Consider the following 18,834-nt stretch of genomic DNA (forward strand, 5'->3'; position numbering starts at 1 on the left):
CAGAAAACTCGTACTGTCACCGGAGGACAAAATTACAGCCAGTTACCAAGTAACCCTGAGGTTCTTTGTGTGTGCACAGATGTTATTTGATTGTTTAATTATGTCTTGTTTGATTAAAGATGGTTCCACCTAAACATATTTGGCAAGCTTGATTTTTTTTTTTTGTCAGACTGAAGAGATTAGAATTTACCTGAGACATATAAGCAACTTTCATTTCCTACGTGTCTGTGATTAAGGTAGTATCGGCTTTTGAAAGAGAATCCAAACAATGTATGCAGAACACGTGGTGTGTGTGTGTGTGTGTGTGTGTGTGTGTGTGTGTGTGTCTGCCTGTCACTTCTCTGCACCTGACATTAGCAGAACTTTAATTTTGCATCGGACCACACTATTATTAAAAATCCACTCCAAAATGTGCTTAGATAGGGCTAAGATTTGTTTTCTTTGAGAAGCCCTGTGATAGTAGCTGTTACTAGGGAGGGGTATGTGTGGGGGGACACAAGGACCCATTCTGCATGAAGAGAAGACAATCATGTTGAAAGTCTGAAGATACACTTTCCGGTTGGACTCTTAATTTTGAATTTTTTTTTGTTGACATGCTTGTTTTGATTTAAAAACTCCCTTTATGTTTACTCATGGTTCCTGACAATGTAAAATGATTTTCCTTTAAACCTTGCTTTTTACATTTAAAAATGATGAAATACTTACTAGTCTTTGAAATTAAGGGAATAAACACAAGCCTTTCATCTTTGAGGACTTTGGTTTAAAACTGGCTCAGTTTGAGCTAAAGCAAGTATGATCTTGTTACCCGTACTTCTCCAAGCTTTCAGGTTGAGCAATAATTATGAGCCCCAAATCCTCCAAAATATGTAAAGACAGAAACAAAATACTTCACCATAACTATGAAGGATATGCACATATGCTCATATAGACACATATCTACATCTACATCTTTAGATATGAAATCATTACATTGTATCTTTGATCAGATGAAAAATAATTACAGCCGCTGTGCCTATTAAAAGTTTTGGTAGAAGGAACAGAAAATGCCGTGCACTGCCTTTCACAGCATTGCTGGTGGGGAGGCTGGGGATCTAGTGAAGTTAGAAGTTATTCTGTTCCCTGGAAAGGCAACTCCTTACCCCTTTGGTCCTCACCCTACTAGAAGTCTATCTTATTGATTACCAGCTGCCTGTTTGGTAACTCACTGTCTTCCACCTCCATTTGAGTTCCAGATTGGAAGCTAAGAAGTCATGTTTCAGAACATTTATTTTTTTTTTTATTAACTTGAGTATTTCTTATATACATTTCGAGTGTTATTCCCTTTCCGGTTTTCGGGCAAACATCCCCTCCCCCCTCCCCTTCCTTATGGGTGTTCCCCTTCCCACCCTCCCCCATTGCCGCCCCCCCCCAACAGTCTAGTTCACTGGGGGTTCAGTCTTAGCAGGACCCAGGGCTTCCCCTTCCACTGGTGCTCTTACTAGGATATTCATTGCTACCTATGAGGTCAGAGTCCAGGGTCAGTCCATGTATAGTCTTTAGGTAGTGGCTTAGTCCCTGGAAGCTCTGGTTGCTTGGCATTGTTTTACATCTGGGGTCTCGAGCCCCTTCAAGCTCTTCCAGTTCTTTCTCTGATTCCTTCAACGGGGTCCTATTCTCAGTTCAGTGGTTTGCTGCTGGCATTCGCCTCTGTATTTGCTGTATTCTGGCTGTGTCTCTCAGGAGCGAAGCTACATCCGGCTCCTGTCGGTCTGCACTTCTTTGCTTCATCCATCTTGTCTAATTGGGTGGCTGTATATGTATGGGCCACATGTGGGGCAGGCTCTGAATGGGTGTTCCTTCAGTCTCTGTTTTAATCTTTGCCTCTCTCTTCCCTGCCAAGGGTATTCTTTGTTCCCTTTTAAAGAAGGGTGAAGCATTCACATTTTGATCATCCGCCTTGAGTTTCATTTGTTCTAGGCATCTAGGGTAATTCAAGCATTTGGGCTAATAGCCACTTATCAATGAGTGCATACCATGTATGTCTTTCTGTGATTGGGTTAGCTCACTCAGGATGATATTTTCCAGTTCCAACCATTTGCCTTTAATTTCATAAAGTCGTTGTTTTTGATAGCTGAGTAATATTCCATTGTGTAGATGTACCACATTTTCTGTATCCATTCCTCTGTTGAAGGGCATCTGGGTTCTTTCCAGCTTCTGGCTATTATAAATAAGGCTGCGATGAACATAGTGGAGCACGTGTCTTTTTTATATGTTGGGGCATCTTTTGGGTATATGCCCAAGAGAGGTATAGCTGGATCCTCAGGCAGTTCAATGTCCAATTTTCTGAGGATCCTCCAGACTGATTTCCAGAATGGTTGTACCAGTCTGCAACCCCACCAACAATGGAGGAGTGTTCTTCTTTCTCCACATCCTCGCCAGCATCTGCTGTCACCTGAGTTTTTGATCTTAGCCATTCTCACTGGTGTGAGGTGAAATCTCAGGGTTATTTTGATTTGCATTTCCTTATGACTAAAGATGTTGAACATTTCTTTAGGTGTTTCTCAGCCATTCGGCATTCCTCAGCTGTGAATTCTTTGTTTAGCTCTGAACCCCATTTTTTAATAGGGCTATTTGTCTCACGGGGTCTAACTTCTTGAGTTCTTTGTATATTTTGGATATAAGGCCTCTATCTGTTGTAGGATTGGTAAAGACCTTTTCCCAATCTGTTGGTTGCCGTTTTGTCCTAACCACAGTGTCCTTTGCCTTACAGAAGCTTTGCAGTTTTATGAGATCCCATTTGTCGATTCTTGATCTTAGAGCGTAAGCCATTGGTGTTTTGTTTAGGAAATTTTTTCCAGTGCCCATGTGTTCCAGATGCTTCCTAGTTTTTCTTCTATTAGTTTGAGGTGTCTGGTTTGATGTGGAGGTCCTTGATCCACTTGGACTTAAGCTTTGTACAGGGTGATAAGCATGGATCGATCTGCATTCTTCTACATGTTGACCTCCAGTTGAACCAGCACCATTTGTTGAAAATGCTATCTTTTTTCCATTGGATGGTTTTGGCTCCTTTGTCAAAAATCAAGTGACCATAGGTGTGTGGGTTCATTTCTGGGTCTTCAATTCTATTCCATTGGTCTATCTGTCTGTCTCTGTACCAATACCATGCAGTTTTTATCACTATTGCTCTGTAATACTGCTTGAGTTCAGGGATAGTGATTCCCCTGAAGTCCTTTTTTATTGTTGAGGATAGCTTTAGCTATCCTGGGTTTTTTGTTATTCCAGATGAATTTGCAAATTGTTCTGTCTAACTCTTTGAAGAATTGGGTTGGTATTTTGATGGGGATTGCATTGAATCTGTAGATTGCTTTTGGTAAAATGGCCATTTTTATTATATTAATCCTGCCAATCCATGAGCATGGGAGATCTTTCCATCTTCTGAGGACTTCTTCAATTTCATTCTTCAGTGTCTTGAAGTTCTTGTTGTACAAATCTTTTACTTGCTTGGTTAAAGTCACACCGAGGTACTTTATATTATTTGGGTCTATTATGAAGGGTATCGTTTCCCTAATTTCTTTCTCGGCTAGTTTCTCTTTTGTGTGGAGGAAGGCTACTGATTTATTTGAGTTAATTTTATACCCAGCCACTTTGCTGAAGTTGTTTATCAGCTTTAGTAGTTCTCTGGTTGAACTTTTGGGATCATTTAAATATACTATCATATCATCTGCAAATAGTGATATTTTGACTTCTTCCCTTCCGATCTGTATCCCTTGACCTCCTTTTTGTTGTCTGATTGCTCTGGCTAGAACTTCAAGAACTATATTGAATAAGTAGGGAGAGAGTGGGCAGCCTTGTCTAGTCCCTGATTTTAGTGGGATTGCTTCAAGTTTCTCTCCATTTAGTTTAATGTTAGCAACTGGTTTGCTGCATATGGCTTTTACTATGTTTAGGTATGGGCCTTGAATTCCTATTCTTTCCAGGACTTTTTATCATGAAGGGGTGTTGAATTTTGTCAAATGCTTTCTCAGCATCTAATGAAATGATCATGTGGTTTTGTTTCTTTCAGTTTGTTTATATAATGGATCACGTTGATGGTTTTTCGTATATTAAACCATCCCTGCATGCCTGGGATGAAGCCTACTTGATCATGGTGGATGATTGTTTTGATGTGCTCTTGGATTCGGTTTGCCAGGATTTTATTGAGTATTTTTGCGTCGATATTCATAAGGGAAATTGGTCTGAAGTTCTCTTTCTTTGTTGTGTCTTTGTGTGGTTTAGGTATAAGAGTAATTGTGGCTTCGTAGAAGGTATTCGGTAGTGATCCATCTGTTTCAATTTTGTGGAATAGTTTGGATAATATTGGTATGATGTCTTCTATGAAGGTCTGATAGAATTCTGCACTAAACCCGTCTGGACCTGGGCTCTTTTTGGTTGGGAGACCTTTAATGACTGCTTCTATTTCCTTAGGAGTTATGGGGTTGTTTAACTGGTTTATCTGTTCCTGATTTAACTTCAGTACCTGGTATCTGTCTAGGAAATTGTCCATTTCCTGCAGATTTTCAAGTTTTGTTGAATATAGGCTTTATAGTAAGATCTGATGATTTTTGAATTTCCTCTGAATCTGTAGTTATGTCTCCCTTTTTCATTTCTGATTTTGTTAATTTGGATACACTCTGTGTCCTCTCGTTAGTCTGGCTGGGGTTTATCTATCTTGTTGATTTTCTCAAAGAACCAACTTTTTGGTTCTGTTGATTCTTTCTATGGTCCTTTTTGTTTCTACTTGGTTGATTTCAGCTCTGAGTTTGATTATTTCCTGCCTTCTACTCCTCCTGGGTGTATTTGCTTTTTTTTGTTCTAGAGCTTTTAGGTGTGCTGTCAAGCTGGTGACATATGCTCTTTCCTGTTTCTTTCTGCAGGCACTCAGCGCTATGAGTTTTCCTCTTAGCACAGCTTTCATCGTGTCCCATAAGTTTGGGTATGTTGTACCTTCATTTTCATTAAATTCTAAAAAGTTTTTAATTTCTTTCTTTATTTCTTCCTTGACCAGGTTATCATTGAGTAGAGCATTGTTCAATTTCGACGTATATGTGGGCATTCTTCCCTCATTGTTATTGAAGACCAGTTTTAGGCCGTGGTAGTCTGATAGCACGCATGGGATTATTTCTATCTTTCTGTACCTGTTGAGGCCCGTTTTTTGACCAATTATATGGTCAATTTTGGAGAAAGTACCATGAGGAGCTGAGAAGAAGGTATATCCTTTTGCTTTAGGATAGAATGTTCTATAAATATCCGTTAAGTCCATTTGGCTCATGACTTCTCTTAGTCTGTCTACATCTCTGTTTAATTTCTGTTTCCATGATCTGTCCATTGATGAGAGTGGGGTGTTGAAATCTCCCACTATTATTGTGTGAGGTGCAATGTGTGTTTTGAGCTTTAGTAAGGTTTCTTTTACGTATGTAGGTGCCCTTGTATTTGGGGCATAGATATTTAGGATTGAGAGTTCATCTTGGTGGATTTTTCCTTTGATAAATATAAAGTGTCCTTCCTTATCTTTTTTGATGACTTTTAGTTGAAAATTGACTTTATTTGATATTAGAATGGCTTCTCCAGCTTGCTTCTTCCGACCATTTGCTTGGAAAGTTGTTTTCCAGCCTTTCACTCTGAGGTAGTGTCTGTCTTTGTCTCTGAGGTGTGTTTCCTGTAGGCAGCAGAATGCAGGGTCCTCGTTCGTGTATCCAGTTTGTTAATCTATGTCTTTTTATTGGGGAGTTGAGGCCATTGATGTTGAGAGATATTAAGGAATAGTGATTATTGTTTCCCGTTATATTCATATTTGGATGTGAGGTTATGTTTGTGTGCTTTTCTTCTCTTTGTTTTGTTGCCAAGACGATTAGTTTCTTGCTTCTTCTAGGGTATAGCTTGCCTCCTTATGTTGGGCTTTACCATTTATTATCCTTTGTAGTGCTGGATTTGTAGAAAGATATTGTGTAAATTTGGTTTTGTCATGGAATATGTTGGTTTCTCCATCTATGTTAATTGAGAATTTTGCAGGATACAGTAACCTGGGCTGGCATTTGTGTTCTCTTAGGGTCTGTATGACATCAGTCCAGGATCTTCTGGCCTTCATAGTTTCTGGTAGAAGTCTGGTGTGATTCTGATAGGTCTGCCTTTATATGTTACTTGACCTTTTTCCTTACTGCTTTTAATATTCTTTCTTTTTTTTGTGCGTTTGGTGTTTTGACTATTATGTGACGGAGGTGTTTTTTCTGGTCCAATCTATTTGGAGTTCTGTAGGCTTCTTGTATGCCTATGGGTATCTTTTTTTAGGTTAGGGAAGTTTTCTTCTATGATTTTGTTGAAGATATTTACTGGTCCTTTGAGCTGGGAGTCTTCACTCTCTTCTATACCTATTATCCTTAGGTTTGATCTTCTCATTGAGTCCTGGATTTCCTGTATGTTTTGGACCAGTAGCTTTTTCCGCTTTACATTATCTTTGACAGTTGAGTCAATGATTTCTATGGAATCTTCTGCTCCTGAGATTCTCTCTTCCATCTCTTGTATTCTGTTGGTGAAGCTTGTATCTACAGCTCCTTGTCTCTTCTTTTGGTTTTCTATATCCAGGGTTGTTTCCATGTGTTCTTTCTTGATTGCTTCTATTTCCATTTTTAATTCCTTCAACTGTTTGATTGTGTTTTCCTGGAATTCTTTCAGGGATTTTTGTGACTCCTCTCTATGGGCTTCTACTTGTTTATTTATGATTTCCTGATATTCTTTCAGGGATTTTTGTCTCTCCTCTATGGGCTTCTACTTGTTTATTTATGTTTTCCTGGAATTCTTTTCAGGCATTTTTATGATTCCTCTCTGTAGGCTTCTACTTGTTTGTTAATGTTTTCCTGTGTTTCTCTAAGGGAGTTCTTCACGTCTTTCTTGAAGTCCTCCAGCATCATGATCAAATATGATTTTGAAACTAGATCTTGCTTTTCTGGTGTGTTTGGACATTCCATGTTTGTTTTGGTGGGAGAATTGGGCTCCGATGATGCCATGTAGTCTTGGTTTCTGTTGCTTGGGTTCCTCTGCTTGCCTCTCGCCATCAGATTATCTCTAGTGTTACTTTGTTCTGCTATTTCTGACAGTGGCTAGACTGTCCTATAAGCCTGTGTGTCACGAGTGCTGTAGACCTGTTTTACTGTTTTCTTTCAGCCAGTTATGGGGACAGAGTGTTCTGCTTTCCTGCGTGTAGTTTTTCCTCTCTACAGGTCTTCAGCTGTTCCTGTGGGCCTGTGTCTTGAGTTCACCAGGCAGGTCACTTGCAGCAGACAAGTTGGTCTTACCTGTGGTCCTGAGGCTCAAGTTCGCTCGCGGGGTGCTGCCCACGGGCTCTCTGCGGCGGCAGCAACCAGGAAGATCTGGGCTGCCCCCTCTGGGAGCTTCAGTGCACCAGGGTTCCAGATGGCCTTTGGTGTTTTCCTCTGGCGTCTGAAATGTGTGTGCGTAGAGCAGTGTCTTCTGGCTTCCCAGGCTTGTCTGCCTCTCTGAAGGTTTAGCTCTTCCTCCCACGGGATTTGGGTGCAGAGAACTGTTTATCTGGTCTGTTTCCTTCAGGTTCCGGCGGTGTCTCCGGCAGGGGTCCTGCCGCTCCTGGGCCCTCCCCCACGGGAGCCCAGAGGCCTTATACAGTTTCCTGTTGGGCCAGGGATGTGGGCAGGGGTGGGCAGTGTTGGTGGTCTCTTCCACTCTGCAGCCTCAGGAGTGCCCACCTGACCAGGCGGTGAGGTCTCTCTCCCCCGGGGTCTGGGAGCAGAGAGCTGCTCGAACATTTACATTTTAATGAGAATCATAGACTGTGGTTGAAGAATGAAGAGCTAGAGCCAAAAGTTTAGGGGTTGGGGATTTAGCTCAGTGGTAGAGCGCTTGCCTAGCAAGTGCGAGGCCCTGGGTTCGGTCCCTAGCTCCGAAAAAAAAGAAATAGAGTCAAAAGTTTAATGGACAGGAGTCAGTTATACTGCCCTTAGGAAAGAGTCTTAGAATCTTACTGGGTTCACATCGGGACTCAGTGTTCTATAGTGTGGTCCAAGAAGCTACTGGGGAGAGCCAAATATTAGACACATTAATGACAATCTTTAGTATATATAGCGTATAATATAATATATAATGTTAGTTTTATGAATTGGTACAAAGCAGCCTGGCTATTCTTGGGCACTGCTATTGCCCATGTCTAGTGGGTTGCAAGAGAATTGCTGCTTTTGTCTCTCTTACTTCTGATGGCCTATCATTGCTTCCACTCTTAACATTAGCCTGTTTGCTCTGCCCGCCCCACTTTCCCACCGTAATCATTATGGTGACTTTGTACCAACAGGTATCTTGTTGATGGGAATGTCTTAAATGCTTCTTGAAGGGAGTCTTGAGTAATGTCCTTGTGAGAATGTAGTATAAACTTCAGGAATATGGGAAAACATTATTATCAGTACTACTACATATTGGCAACAGAAAAATCTAAAACTTATTTCTGGACCATGCACTTGTGTCAACTGTAGATGAGAGAAACAGAAGGAAGGTCAGAATCTTCAAAGGATTCACAGCTCTGAAATGACTTGACATCCTGTCCAGAGATAATTACGCTCAGAACATTAATTCTTCATTATTGAAAGTTTGTGAATATATGAATGATGATAATTTACTAAACTACAATAAGAAATACAGCTGTAGTTGGGGGTGATGGTGCATGCCTTTAATTCCAACACTCTGGAGGAATAAGCAGATAGATCTCTGAGTCTGAGGCCAGCCTGGACAGCCAGAGCTACCAGAGAAACCTTGTCTTGAAAACAAACAAACAAATAAACAAATACAGCTGTCACGTGGGATGGAGGCTTACCGAGCTTATCAGAATTAGAAGTCATCAGGCTCCATTCTCTATTAAACCACTCTGTGGTAACTGGCTGGGTGACAAATTTGAAGGTTGTTTCCGGGAACAGAGATCCAAACAAGTGGAGGTAGATAAGAAAATAATCATCAGCAATATCTGTTCAAGGTATGCCATCAGTGTGCAGCACAGGCGGCCTTGTGAACAGGCATATAGAACACTCTGTTGATTGGCTTCACATTTCATCACTTCTACCCCAGGAGTGACTCACCACAGGGACTGCAATCACATCAGCTCCAATGGCTAGACCTCCTCCAGCATGGCCTGTGATTTGTTGGGCATTGGCAATAAACTTTCCTGACTAAGCAGTCTCTAACTTAACAGACATGGATTCTTTAACTCTTTTTATGTGTTCTAGTTTGCTATGCTCAAGTCTTTTGACCCGAGAACCAATAAGGTGACTTTGTTTCACCTGCTGGGTCATGTTGTTTTTATATTTATCTTGAAAGGAGGCATTTTTTATGTTCTAGGGAACAGCCTACTTAGTTCAATTATGAACAGAAAACGGTTGCTAAGACACACAAGTCAGATTTACAAATATCAATAAACACTTGAAAATTATCCATTCTGTATGTCGCAGTATATGGGTTGAAATTTTAGGGTAAATATTTTACACTAACTACTTTTAAGTCTAACTTAAAAGTCTTTAGGTCTTTATATTAATCACTTTGATGAATTAAACTAAAATATTTCCTCATTGTTTTGCAAGCCTGGCTTCCTGATCAGTAGACCATATATTCTTAAGAATCACCTTAAAAGGGAAAATAAATTTAAACTCTAAAGCTGTTTGCTTACAGGACTTGGCAGTCATTTGAATGAAAATATTTATGAGCTGTTACTGTTATGTAAATTTGTTAAATTTATGATGGTCAATCTTGATTGCTAAAATGTCTATTAATCTTCTAGATATATTTTTATAGCATTATCTTCACACACATACACACATATGCACATATATATATATATATACACACACACACATGGCTAGTTTCTTGGTATGTAGTCAAATTGTATTCATTGAAGAATGATAGAAAAATATTTGAGAACAAATTTTTGTTTTCCAAATTCTGTTAAGTATCTGGCTCATTTTATAAAGCCCTTTAAACATATTGAAAATATTCATAATTATTATTATGTAAAAACAGTCTTTAAAACAATATGCATTAGTATGATTCCAATTTTGCAATGTATCCTTTTACATGTGTTTTTATATATGTGAAGAATAGGAGGAAGATGAGTTGAATAGAGTTGAACAAGGAATTTTAGGTTTTTCAGTGTGGGAGGAGGTATGAGTAGGTCCTCTAGAGTTTCTTGTTTTTCTAAATCTAACTTTATTCTATTTGTTTGTGTTGATTTTTAGTTTCCCCCCTGATTTTCACGCACAAAATTTATTTTAAAATAAAAATAATATGCTCTGTTTGGTCTAGGAAGCCTGCAAGTTAGCAGAATACTTAGATGTGTTCTTCACTAGAGAGTATAACCTATTCAGTGATCACCGCAAAGCTGGTCTCATCCACCCATTTATCCATTTATTCAACTTTCTTTCTTTCTTTTTGACTTAGAGTACCCTATATTTCTTAGCAATCTCTCATTTTTAGAACAGATTAGTCTAACACTATTGAGGCAAAAACCACTTTTCAACCCTAGTCTTTGAACTAGCCACCAATGATTTTGGGGGGAAGGGATTGTGGTTAATACAATTAATTTATTTTTGTGTTTTGCTAGTGTTAAGCTAGTCAGTGATATCACTATCAAATATTCTCATTATTTGGAAGAAATTTTGAATTACTACTAAATAGAATAGGCCATCTGTAGGCAAAATTATCATGGGCCAACCTCCTTCAGAGACGATAGTCAGCTTGTTAGATAAAGTTGTCATTACATTTAACTTGGCCTTTAATCATAAGCAGATGGGCGAATTATTTTAATCACTACTATATATCTCAACAGTACTTCATACATTGACACAGAGTGAAGAACATCAAACAGAAATTAAACGGTAGAGCAGGAAAGCAGCCAGCCTCCACCGGAAGCAATTGATCATAGGCTGTCATCTTTAAAGGCCCAAAGAATGCAAAATAAACACTCGGGATTAGTGCCCTAAATATGGTTGCTCAGCCTCCAACTCCAACAACAACAACAAAAAAACCAGGATAGTGAAAACTATACTCAACAATAAAAGAACTTCTGGGGGAATCACCATCCCTGACCTCAAGCTGTATTACAGAGCAATAGTGATAAAAACTGTATGGTATTGGTACAGAGACAGGCAGGTAGATCAGTGGAATAGAATTGAAGACTCAGAAATGGACCCACACACCTATGGTCACTTGATCTTTGATGAAGGAGCTTAAACCATCCAGTGGAAAAAACATAGCATTTTCAACAAATGGTGCTGGTTCAACTGGAGGTTAGCATGTAGAAGAATGCAAATTGATCCATTCTTATTGCCCTGTACAAAGCTTAAGTCCAAGTGGATCAAGGATCTCCACATCAAACCAATAGGCAAAAAAGTGGGGAAGAGTCTCGAACACATGGGCACTGGAGAAAATTTCCTGAAGAAAATACCAATGGCTTATGCTTTAAGATCAAGAATTGACAAATGGGACCTCATAAAACTGCAAAGTTTCTGTAAGACAAAGGACACTGTCATTAGAACAAAATGGCAACCAACAGATTGGGGAAAGATCTTTACCAATCTGACAGAGGGCTAATATCCAAAATATACAAAGAACTCAAGAAGTTAGACTCCAGAGAGCCAAATAACCCTATTAAAAATGGGGTAATGAGCAAAACAAATAGTTCTCAACTGAGGAATATCGAATGGCTGAGAAGCAACTAAAGAAATGTTCAACATCCTTAGTCATCAGGGAAATGCAAATCAAAACAACCCTGAGATTTCTCCTTAAACCAGTCAAAATGGCTAAGATAAAAAACCCAGGTGACAGCAGATGCTGGAGAGGATATGGAGAAAGAGGAACACTCCTTCACTGTTGGTGGGATTGCAAACTGGTACAACCATTCTGGAAATCAGTCTGGAGGTTCCTCAGAAAATTGGACATTTTACTACCTGAGGACCCAGCTATACCTCTCCTGGGTGTATACCCAAAAGATGCTCCCACATACTATAAAGACACATGCTCCACTATGCTCATAGCAGACTTATTTATAATAGCCAGAAGTTGGAAAGAACTCAGATGCCCTTCAACAGAGGGATGGATACAAAAAATGTGGTACATGTACACAATGGAGTACTACTCAGCTATCAAAAACAATGGCTTCATGAAATTCATAGGCAAATGGATTGAGCTAGAAAATACCATCCTGAGTGAGGTAGCCCAATCATAGAAAAACACACGTGGTATGCACTCATTGATGAGTATATACTAGCCCAAAAGCTCTGTTTACCCAAGATATAATCCACAGACCACATGAAGCTCAAGAACAAGGATGAACAAAATGCGGTTGCTTCACTCCTTCTTAAAAGGGGAACAAAAATATTTAAAAGAGGGGATATGGAGGCAAAGTTTGGAGCAGAGACTGAAGGGATGACCATTCAGAGCCTGCCCCACATGTAGCCCATATATGTAGCCACCAAGACTGGATAAGATTGATGAAGCTAAGAAGTGCATGCTGACAGGATCCAGAAATAGATCTCTCCTGAGAGACACGGCCAGAGCATGTCAAATACAGAGGTGAATGCAAGCAGCAAACCACTGAACTGAGAATGGAACCTCTGTTAGACGAATTAGAGAAAGGTTTGAAAGAGCTGAAGGGGCTTTGCAACCCCATAAGAAGCATAATGCCAACCAACCAGAGCTCCCAGGGACTAAACCACTACCCATGGTTCCAACTGCTTATGTAGCAGAGGATGGCTTTGTTGGGCATCAATGGAAAGAGAAGTCCTTGGTCTTGCCAAGGTTGGACCTCCAGTGTAGGGGAATGTCGGGGGGTAGGAAGGGTGTGGATGAGGAGGGGAACACCCTCAGAGAAGAAGGGGAGGGGGATAGAATAGGGTGTTTATGTCCAGGAAATCAGGAAAGGAAATAACATTTGAAATATAAATAAAAAATATCCAATAAAAAAAACCCCAACCAACCCACTAAACAGCAGATAAAAAATAATGAAATAATAATAACATCAAAAAAAAAAGTCCTAATTTATTCTTTAAACACACCGATTGATTGATTGACGGATTGATTTATTTAGTTTTTCACTCCAGATTTTATTCCCCTCCTGGTCTGCCCCCACCCCGACTGTTCCACATCCCATATGTCCTCCCTGCCCCCTCCAGTTTCCACAACGATGTTCCCACCCCACCCACCCCACCAGATCTCTAAACTTCCTGGGGCTTCCAGTCTCTTGAGGGTTAGGTATATCTTCTCTGACTGAACCCAGACCTGGAAATTCTCTACTGTATACATGTTGGGAGCTTCATATCAGCTGGTGTATGCTGCCTGGTTGGTGATCCAGTGTCTAAGAGATCTTGGAGGGTGGGGGTCCAGTTTAATTGAGACTGCTGGTCCTCCTACAGGGTTGCCCTCCTCCTCAGCTTCCTCCAGCTTTTCCCTAATTCAACCAGAGGGGTCAGCAGCTTCTGTTCATTGGTTGGGTGCAAATATATGCATCTGACTCTTACAGCTGCTTGATGGGTCTTTTGGAGGGCAGTCATGATAGGTCCCTCTTTGTGAACTCCCATAGCTTCAGTAATGGTGTCAGGTCTTGGGGTCTCCCCTTGAACTTGATCCAACTTTAGGCCTATCGATGGACCTTCTTTTCCTCAGGCTCTTCTCCATTTCTGTCCCTGCATTTCTTTCCGACAGGAAGAATTATGGGTCAGAGTTTTGACTGTGGGATAGCAACCCTATCCCTTACTTGATGCCCTGTCTTTCTGCTGGAGGTGGTTTCAATAAGTTCCATCTCCCCACTGTAGGGCATTTTATCTAGGGTCCCCCTTTGAGTTCTGAGGCTCTCTCACCTCCCAGGTTTCTGGTACATTCTAGAGGGTCCTCCCAACCTCCTTCCTCCAGAGGTCACCTGTTTCCATTCTTTCTGCTGGCCCTCAGGGCCCTCAGTCCTTTTCCCCCACCCAATACCAGATCATGTCCTCTCCCCCATTCACTTTCGCTCCCCTGTCTCTTCCTCTCTCCCGCCTTGTGGTTGCTTTCTTCACCCTCCCAAGTGGACTGAGGCGACCACACTTGGGCCCTTCAGCTTGTTGACCTTTTTGAGTTCTGTGAACTGTATCCTGGGTATTGTGTACTTTTTTATTTTTATTTTTGGCTAATATTCACTTATTAGTGAGAACATGCCATGCATGTCCTTTTGTGTCTTAGTTACCTCACTCAGGATGATATTTTCTAGTTCTAATCTATTTGCCTACAAAACTTAGGATGTTTTTGTTCTTAATAGTTGAGTAGTACTCCATTGTGTAAATGAACCACATTTTCTGTATTCATTCTTCTGTCGTGGGACATCTGGGTTGTTTCCAGCTTCTGGATATCACAAATATGGCTTCTACGATCATAGTGGAACATGTGCCCTTGTAGCATGGTGGGGCATCTTTTGGGTATATTTCCAAGACTGATATTGCTGGGTCTTTAGGTAGATCTATTTCCAATTTTCTGAGGAACGTCCAAATTGATTTCCAGAGTGGTTGTACCAGTTTGTAATCCCACCAGCAGTGGAGGAGTGTTCCTCTTTCTCCACCTCCTTGCCAACATTTTTTGTCACCTGAGGTTTTGATCTTAGCCATTCTGACCGGTGTAAAGTGGAATCTCAGGGTCGTTTTGATTTGCATTTCTCTGATCACTAAGGGCTCTGAACATTTCTTTAGGTGCTTCTTAGCCTTTCAAGATTACTCTGTTGTCAACTCTTGGTTTAGTTTTATACCCTATTTTTTGATTGAGTTGTTTGGATTTTTTAGTAGTAAGCTTCTTCAGTTCTTTATATATTTTGGATATTAGCCCTCTATCGGATATGGGGTTAGTGAAGATTTTTCCCAATCTGTAGAATGCTGTTTTGTCTTTTTGACTATGTCCTTTGCCTTGTGGAAGCTTTCCACTTTCATGATCTTAGAGCATGAGCCATTGAAGTTCTTTTTAGGAAATTCCCCCCTGTGCTAATGAGTTCAAGGTTCTTTCCCATTTTCTCTTCTATTAGATTCGGTGTATCTGGTTTTGTGATTCTTAAGCAAAAGCCCAAGTGATGATATATTCTTTAGGTAAAGATTTGCCTGGCTTATAGGAACATTATTTGATGGAACAAGAGGGATCTGGATTTAGGCTAACTGAATGCAAAATACTTCTTCAATTTAAAAAAATAAAACATGCTGAAATAAAAGCTAATAGATACTAGTATTTTATAGCTTTGTTTTGAAGACCACGTTCTTTGACTACAAAGAATGTCATCAATATGCATCTAATCCTTGAGAGAATTGAGGCCCAAGGCAGGGAGGCCTGGTGGGGGAAGTGTTTTCTCAGAGACAGGGGTGGAGGGTGGGGGGGTGGTGACCTATGGGAGGGAGAACTGGGAGGGGTGTAATGTCTGGATTGTATATACATAAAATAATAAAAAGATATATATGTATTCTTTTGTTATGGTGAATGGTCACATATATTAGGTTGGAGGTGCTGCTGCACATTTGTTCTAGAACAGTAATCTTGCTAAGTCTCTACTTCTGGATGTGGCATTTACTAATATACTTGTCAGTCACTGGGTATAACAATGGTGAAACATTTTCATTATTACTAAGTTTTGAGATGGCAAGACAATGAGCAATATAAATAGGTGTGTTGTTTCCACCTTGACATTATGAGATGGGTTCTAGTATTTGAGCGTGGACATGTCCAAATATGGTGCTATCTACACTACTTTACATACCCAAGAAGATGTGGTTTTCTATTTTTAGTTCACTTTCAAGTGCATGTTGTTATTCACTTTGCAGAATATATGTGACAAAATTTTAATCATATGTGACTCTCTGTTGTCCCTCCAGGCTCTGGCTTTTTACTGTGTGTTGGGGAATTCCTATGAATGTCAGCTTTCACTGAAGAAAGCACCCATTTGGAACTGACATTTCATGCTCCCAAGTTAGAATTTCTTTTCATTCTAAAGATTCAGTGGTGGTTAGTTTGTTTATACATTTGTTCCTCTTTACAGCTGATGACTAACAACTCTGGAGGATAATATTGTGAAGTTGGCACTCTCGGTGACAGCATGCGTCCTTTACATGGACAAATTGCAGTTTTGTGCAGAGAGGTTGATAGCAGAGCAGTGCTGAGCCTGTGTGGAACTCACTTGTGATGCGAAAGGAAGCCCAGATCCAAAAGCGGCCCGTTTACCAAACTCATTTCTTTGATTTGTAAGGAATGAGAAATACTAGAGTGGTTCTACTCTGTTACTAGTTTCCATGTGACCCTCATAAAATCTGTTAATCTTTTGCAACTCATGTTTCCTCAGTTACACAACAAAAATGAAGAAAGATGAAGCATCTGGAAATCAGTAGGCTTTAATCTACCTCTCTCCTTCCCATCCTTCCTTCATTCCTTCTTTATGTGTTCTTTTAGGGGATGACAAACCCAGGCCTAGATTACCAGAGGTTGGTCTTGTAGCCATGACTGTCTTCTTCTACTCTTCACCTTTGGCCATAAACAGTTGTCTACACTGACTTCAGACAAGGCCATCTGTGACCTGATAGAGCAGCTAAATCATGACCCCTCCATTGTAATGGCAGAGGACAGACAAAAACAATGCTCCTGCTGGGGAAAAAAGATCAGATTCTGGCTAATGCAACTGACTACTGCCCCTTGGTCCACTGTAGATTGTAGTCACTTCATTTCTTCCTCATTAGATTTATTTGGTTCTCTCACTCTCTGACTTAATCAACATCTCATGTCTTTGAGCCTTCTCAGATGTCCAAACCTAGAGGTCCTTTGGAACATCCTTACTAGGCTGCTCCATGGGTCACTGATGTCCTGCCAGTGCCTGGCTGATAGTATTTAGCAATCATGGCAGAGTCTTCATTGACTATAACTGAGGCTTAGGATCAGTCTTCGCTTAAATAAAGGGGAAAGCAGAGATCTAGAAAGCTGTCTTAGGTCTAAATGTGACACTATCATTTTATGGCTTTATTTTATTCATTGAGTATTTCCCTAACGATGAGATTAGGCTAGAGAAACCTCGCAATTCATATAGCTTAACATTCTTGGGATGGTTTCGTAGGAATCACGATCAGTACATTTGGAATTAGTCAAACTACGAACTACTTTGTAACTCTGGGTCAGGGCCTATTAGAACTTCCACGTAGCAGTGGTTGAGTAAATGGACAGAATTTGTAAGAATAAGGGAATGTCCAGCTGATTCCTGCATGTTTTTAAGTAGCACAAATGTCTCACTAGCTTCTTACCCGCCTTTCTCATTGTTAAATGCTATCATCTCTTTTTAAACGAAGGGGGCATGCTATTTATCCCTGTCTTCCTTAGTAGGTATTAATCTTCTAGACAGCTGTGACAATCCCTCGATGTTTAGCACGGTGCTATTATCCACATAACTGTTAATAACTAGCTATTTGCACATGGGTTATCTTGTTTATCACATACACTCTCTGTCACCAGCTGCATGTATGAAAGTGCCCCCAGGAACTGAACAGTACTCAAAGCACGGGGCAAATGGGAGCCCATCACAACAAATTAAGTATCAGTACATTTTTATCTTGTAGGAACTGATTTATTTTGTAACCCCCACCCACCCACCCACACAGGGTCCACTTGCTATACAATTATTAAATAAACAGCAGTAGCTATGAAGTATTGAGGACTCAATTCACTGTTCCTGGTGACCTATAGAGCTTTATCCTTCACAGATGTCACAAGACTCCAGTGAGGTCGGCATTATTTTCACTTCCCTCACAGTAGTCTAGCGAGGTGAATTAATCTGCCTTAAAGTGATAAGGGCAGAGAGTGATGGGAATACATGTTTCATCCCCAAACCACACCCTTTGTTTAGTCTATTGCTTCTGTGATCTTTATTCTTTTCATTTTTTTTCTTTTATGAAGCAGGATTTTTATGTTGTAGCTATGGCTTGAATTTGCAGTCCTCCTGCCTCAGCCCATACAGAGAACGAAGATTATACTCTAGACTCCTGCAAATAACCCCACACCCACACATACTGAATATACTCATTGGCTCCCCAGGAGGAACATTGGTAGAATCGTGCTTTGGTTTGTTACTGGGACCTTAGAAAGAGTGAATTAATGTTGCTTACCTCTCCTCAAGGAAGGAATTCTTTCAACACTTGACATAGTAGGATATTACAGAATTGAAGAATTTGGGAAGAATAATGGCATTGTTTCTTCTCTGGGTGATGAAGCTGAGTGGTCTGAGAGTGGAGTATCTGCATGGGGATTCCTGATGTGGCTGTCTTACCCTATGTGGTATATAGGGTGTGTCTTCTTGTAATGTCTCTGGCCTGGGTAAGGAGATGTGCAGGTGAGGGTGAGATGGCTTACAGAGGAGATTAGGTTGTGCTAGGAAAAGGTCTTTCAGCCACCACCCTTTGTGTTAGACCCTGGGTTGGAAGGGCAAGTGTAAAGAATGGAAGGGGGTGTGGCCCATCTATAGTAGCTGGGGAGCTGAAGAAAAAGAGAACACAAAGATTCCTTCCTTGGGTACACAAATATAGAACCCAAGGGAAGGGTCATGTAGCAATGTGGAAAAACCTGATTACCTCAGTGATTGTGAAAGAAGGGAGGAGGAGGGAGGTAATGGATGATGCCCTGGTCACTAGCAATTTGGCAGGGACATTGGAGTTGGGACAGAGCTGGAAGTGTTCACTATCTGATAGCCAGCTTCAGAGTGTGGAAAGGTGATATTAAATCTAATAGAGAGAATTCTGCTCCAAAGGCCTATGCTGCTACCCAGTATGTTATACTATGGAA

Source organism: Rattus rattus, chromosome 5 (genome assembly GCF_011064425.1).
Source record: "Rattus rattus isolate New Zealand chromosome 5, Rrattus_CSIRO_v1, whole genome shotgun sequence".
Taxonomy (NCBI): Eukaryota; Metazoa; Chordata; class Mammalia; order Rodentia; family Muridae; genus Rattus; species Rattus rattus.